Here is a 6,427-nt window from a genome sequence, read left to right on the forward strand (position 1 = left end):
ATATGAATTATGAAACTTATTTTGAATCGATGTGTCTCTGATGCAAATCAAAACATAAAGTGTTATAAAGAGACGATGGGGAAAAAGAGAATGATTAAGAGGTGAAGCCGTTGTTGGTACAATAATTCTGATAGCATAGGGTCTGATTGATAGCACTGGTGCTTCTCTTCAGTCGCCTCTCGACTTTTCTGAATATGATCGTAATATAGAATCATTCCAAACAGAGACAAGGGTCAGCGAGGTGACGTCCTCAAGACACTGGAATCTAGTAACCTTTTTTGTCATTAACTCAGCGTGTTTTGCCCTGAGACACTTATCCGTCTCAACATATTCCGCGATTATTCCCTTCATCTTTTCGTCTCTCTCCTGAAGAGTGCTGAGGTCTTTCTCCCCCTTGGCGATAGCAGCGTGATCGACTTATATGTCCCAAAAAAGCAATCGATAAGGAGGCAGCGGTACAATAACAAGTGAAACAAGCTTACGAGTCCCTATGGTGAGCACTTTGGGTTTATGAAAGGAACTCGAACCAATGCTCTGCTCTTGATTCCCGTAATTTGAAAACGAAACATTGAATCGGGTGTCTCCAACAATCCATGATTTGAACGGACAGCTGTGATCCTCAAGGCGAGATACATTCAAGGAAGATCGCGGAGCAAGCGTGATTGGCTGTTTGATAGGAACACCAGAAGTCAGCCGCCCCGCAGGATACCGACATGATCCATTTCCAACTCACAATCTGATGGAGAGCTGCCTGAGAACACAAGTACGCTAAAGGTGGATCTGGTCCAACGATTAAATTGATGACGTATCCCTCAAAGCCAAAGCTTTGTAGCTGTTGGAATTATCGTGAGATCAAGTAGAACACTGTAAGGATGATAGACAAGATGTCTTGCATATGATACATACTACATATGGGTTCTTGGAGGTATGTTGACATCTTCCCGCATGAAATGTCAAAGTTCAGTTTTCCAGATAGGCTCATCCAGTTCTCTGAGCGGAATTGTTGAATGAGGAGTTCAGCCCGAGCTGAGAGCTCAAAGATGGTCAGGCCTCTGATCATGGAATTTTTGCCTAAGCGCTGCCTAAGGCTAGGACACACAAAGGCGGGTAGGATTGGACACATTTGCAAAACATTTGCAAGGATGTCAACCCCCCTCGACGTCGAGGGGGGATCTGGCGGTCCTTGTGAGTAGCATCCAAGAGAGAATATGTCAAATCCTTGGATTTCGCGTTATGATACGGAGTTACAACAGGATATGTTGGATTGTAGAAGAGAATTTGTACTGCGATGTGAGACAAACCCTTCCTCGTGTTTGCACTCGTCACAAAAGCATGTTTTTTGTTAACAAGCTTATAGACAACAAGTGTTCGAGCCAAATACAGAGTCTAGATTTCGCATATGCATCAGAATAGATACGAATCCAAATTCTAATCATCAAAGTGTGAAGTCGACTCGACTTACATGATGCTTGATGATAATAATGAAGCTTCCAGGTTTGATCGGGTTCGAGGGCTTTATTTCCCCTCCATCAAGAAGCCCTTGTAAGTGGACGTGACCAGCACTGGCAGAGTCGTTCACGATACCAGACAAATTGATCTTGATGTTTATATCCCATCGGTGTCGTCGTAACCTGTTTTGCCGACTCTACCGGAAACTCAACCATTGATGTCAACTACAGCAGATCGAGTGAAACTTAGTGATCTACCGAAGTTTAGTGGAAAATTCGGCAAACCGGCCGATTTCTTTCACTGGGTATCCATGATTGAGGAGACCTTTGAAGTAAAGAACATCACGGATGATAATGAGAAACTGAAGCTATTGGGGTCGGTATTAAATGATGAGGAGATGTCAGCCTGGTATCAAGCCAACGAAGAAGAATTGCGACGAGGTTCCTGGAAAAGAGCAATGGAGATGATTGCGACTGGGACTCTTCCGCATGCGTGGTTGACGGATACTGAGGACGCACTTTGACGACTAGAAATGCGACCTTCCGAGTCTTTCAACGACTACGTGTCTCGGGCGCAAAGCTTGTATAGGCTTATCAAACGAGTGAGCCAAGTCACCGAGCGACATCTAGCCCAATACATCACCTGGGGCGCTCCGCAATTGTTTCGCGATATGATTGATCGTGAGAAACATCTCAAGACGGAACCATTCTCATTCCCAGTCTTTAAGGACGCGTCACGCGGCCGACGGGATTTGGCGATTTCTTATCAATAGTAAGCTTATACTGGACCCTCCCTCAAAAACCAAGACCGCAACAACAAACATCAGAGGGTCTCAGCCTCTTACCACTCAACCAACTGTACAACCTCGCCAGCGTACCGATGAAGAACGTGCCGATAACGAATGGTGTTATCATGAATACCTCCGACGGTCAGGTATTTGTGCTATGTGTAAAGAAAAGTGTAACAACCCAAGCTGTGCCAAACGCAGCAATTGGTTCTTGTCCGTCCCCTTGACTTTCGAAGCTGGCCCAAGACCTGTTCGAGCCCCTTTCAGTACGCCAACTCAAGCACCCGCTGGGACTTCAACTCAACGCCCAGCAGGTAGACCAGCTCAACCAATCGCACCGAATCGAGTTGCGGCACTTGAATCATTCCCTGACATGTTGGCCGAAGACATTGCGGCATATGAAGAAGCTGACAAGGTCAGAGAAAGTCAAGTGTTAGATATGCAAGAAGAACAATCGAGGTGCGTACCGCCTGCCTCTACCTTGCCCATCATACTTGAACTTATGTGTAATGGCAAATGTGTTCGTGCACTCATTGACTCAGGAGCAGGAACCAACCTCCTATCGGATCAGATGGCGTCTAAGTTGCGGATACCACGATGTCCCTTGGTTTCCCCGGTTGAGGTACGCCTGGCCATACCAACGGAGGGTACCCCGTTGGTCTTGAAGGATTTCGCTTTGGCTAACTTGAAGTCTGACAACCCTAGTCTTCGATTCGGTGCGGTGGTCTTCAAATTGGCGCCGCTGAGTCCGAATTACGACATTATTCTCGGATCCCCTTTCCTATCCAAATTTAAACTAGATATATCCCTTCATCGACGTTCTGTAATACACGTCCCAAGCGGAAAAGTTTTGTATGAAGCTGCAATGAAAGATGAATTGAAACGCTTAGTTTGTGCAATTGAAAATTTGGAGAAAGTCAATGAAGCTCAAACATTGAGTGATAAAGAATCAGCTATCTTTAAGGAGTTTCAAGATATGTTCCCCAAAGAGTTACCACCGGTTGAAGATGGTGATGAAAGTTCAATTGAGTCATTTCCTGAAGGGATGCCGGACCCAAGTCGTCAAGCAAGACACAAGATAATTTTGACGGATCCAAATGTGGTCATTGAGGAAAAACAGTTTGCATACCCACACAAGTACTTATCTTTGTGGCGGAAGCTCTTAGATCAACACCTGAAGGCGGGGCTCTTGCGTCACTCCACAAGCCAGTATGGATCACCTTCCATGATCATACCAAAAAAGGATCCGGCAGAACTTCCGCGTTGGGTATGTGATTACAGAAAACTCAACAAATTCACAGTCAAGGACCGTGCACCATTACCTAACGTGGACGAGTCTGTGCGTTCAGTAGCAACAGGAAAAATTTGGTCTGTCATTGATCAGACAAATTCTTTCTTCCAAGATAGAATGAGAGAGGAGGATATTCTGCTGACGGCGGTGAAAACTCCTTGAGGTTTGTATGAATGGGTGGTGATGCCTATGGGATTGACGAACGGACCAGCAACTCACCAGGCTTGTAATGAGGAAATTTTGGGGGAATTGGTAGGAAAGATATGTGTAGTATATATAGATGATATTGTAGTCTTTTCACAGACCGTAGAAGAACATGAGGAACATGTCCGGATCATTTTGGAGCGGGTCAGACAAGCCAAACTTTATTGTTCAAGCAAGAAAAGTAAGTTCTTTCAAAAGCAAATCCGCTTCTTGGGCCACGAGATCAGCGAGATGGGGATTTGTCCGGACGAAGAAAAGGTGGAAAAGGTCTCAAAGTGGTCAACTCCGTGTAGTTCCAAATAACTATTGAAATTCTTAGGTACCGTGCAATGGATGAAAAAATTCATTGACGGCCTCTCACATTATGTTGGCACACTTCCCTCAAAGGCAAGCCATTTAAGTGGGGGAAGTTAGAAGAAAATGCTTTTCAAAATATCAAGCGGCTTATCACGACTCTCCCAGTATTACGCAATTTAGATTATGAATCAGGAGAGCCCATTTGGTTGTTCACAGACGCCAGTGGAAGTGGGTTAGGAGAGGCGTTGTTTCAAGGCGCCAAGTGGGACACCGCGTCACCTGTGGCTTATGAAAGTTGTACAATGAATCCAGCTGAAAAGAATTATTCGGTTCACAAACAGGATTTGTTGGCAGTTATCAATGCTCTTAATAAGTGGAGACTTTTGTTACTTGGCATGCGAGTTAATGTGATGTCTGACCATCATTCCCTGACCACACTCACAAATCAACGCAACCTGAGCCGTCGACAAGCCAGATGGCTCGAAACTCTGTCACAGTTTGATCTTGATTTTCGGTATCTGAAGGGACAAGGTAATTCTGTTGCTAATGCACTTTCGCAGCGGGATGACATTGCACTTTGTGAAGTGCAAGCAACATTGACAAATGACGAGGTTATATCCATTCGTGAAGGATATGAAGAAGACCCCTTCTGTATCAAGATTCAAAAGGTTTTACCGCTCCGTGACGACTGTGTCATCAAGGATGGTTTACTTTATCTGGCCGGGCGTTTGGTGATACCGAGGTATGGTCAGTTACGTCAAGATTTCATTCTTCAAGCTCATACCGCGCTGGGTCACTTAGGCGGTTTCAAGACCTTGACGAGACTCAGAAGTACCTTCTTTGGGCCTGGCATGGCGAAATAAGTGGAATCTCAGCTAAGGAGCTGTGACTCTTGTCAACGGAACAAAGCCCGAACGACAGCAACAACTGGTAAGCTGCAAAGCACACCTGTACCAATGGAGCCAATGGAGAATATAGCAATCGATTTTATTGGTACTTTTCCTAAGGTATCAGGCTATGATATGATATTATCCGTGACTTTTAGGCTTACCGGGTTTGTTAGGCTCATCCCAACATCTCAGCGCGATACGGCTGAGCGCTCCGCGTCACGACTCTTCCAGGCCTGGTCGGCAATCTTTGGTCTTCCGAAATCGATTATAGGAGACCGGGACAAGGCCTGGACTTCACGGTTCTGGGGGCCCCTTCACGAGCTACTAGGTGTGAAAATCAACTTGTCAACATCTTACCATCCACAAGCGGATGGGCGAAGTGAACGGTCAAACAAGACAATAGGCCAAATACTTCGTCATTTAGCCAGCGAAAAGCATGGTAAATGGTTCCACTCATTACCTTCAGCCGAATTCGCTATCAATTCAGCAACAAATACAGCAACTGGAGTAAGTCCTTTTCAATTTGTTTATGGACGTATACCACGGTTGTTTCCTGTGGAGAGTCCCTTGGAGAACGAGGAGGACGATGTGAAGCATTGGATAGAACGCCGACAAGCAGAGTGGGCGACCTGGCGAGACCGCCTATGGTCACCTGTGTATACTGTAAAGCACCGAGTGTATTGGATGATACACATGTAGCTATCATCCTATGTACTTGGAAGCCCCCCCTTTAGAATTTGTTATAAAGATAGGTGGTCCTATGGTCACCTAGAAATATCCCTAAGTCCCATTTCTCCAAGGCGGGGGCCTTGCCCACCCCCACGCACCCCGTACAAATCTCACTACTCAAGCAAAACATGTCACTACTCAAGCAAATATATTACTACCCAAGTAAAAAATTACTACATCATACAAAACTTACTACATCATACTACACAAGTAAAAATCTCACTACCAAACAACCAGATTTCACTACACAAGTAAGCATCTTACTACCACGAAGGGAATCTCACTATCTCAATTTCAAGACCTACCATTAGTATGCAGATAGCACAACCAAACAAAAATTCACAACCTCACCAAAACCCAAACTCTTACAACCTCAATACCCTTATCCAACAAGTATACAGAAATCACAATGTTACCTCCATATATCACTACCCCACAACATCAACTCACTAGCATAACCGTCTCCCTCACTACCTCAGTAACTCACTGAAGCGCTGGGAGAAAGTTACACATGTAATGTAAATCTTACTACCACATACCACACTACGTACCTTCCGCCCTTGCCCAAATTCCCAAACTCATACTTACTGCCCATTCCAGAAATCTCGAAGCTCTCCACCAACCCATTAACAACAAACAGTGAGGAACAAACTCTCCTTCTCTCTCCTACCCAATCACCATACACTGCCAGCATTAAAGAGGTTCCCAGATGGGAACCTCTTTAATGCTGGCAGTGATACATACCTAACCCAAGTTCTTGTACAAAACAAGTCAGTCCCA

Source organism: Melampsora larici-populina (genome assembly GCF_000204055.1).
Source record: "Melampsora larici-populina 98AG31 unplaced genomic scaffold MELLAscaffold_113, whole genome shotgun sequence".
Lineage (NCBI taxonomy): Eukaryota > Fungi > Basidiomycota > Pucciniomycetes > Pucciniales > Melampsoraceae > Melampsora > Melampsora laricis-populina.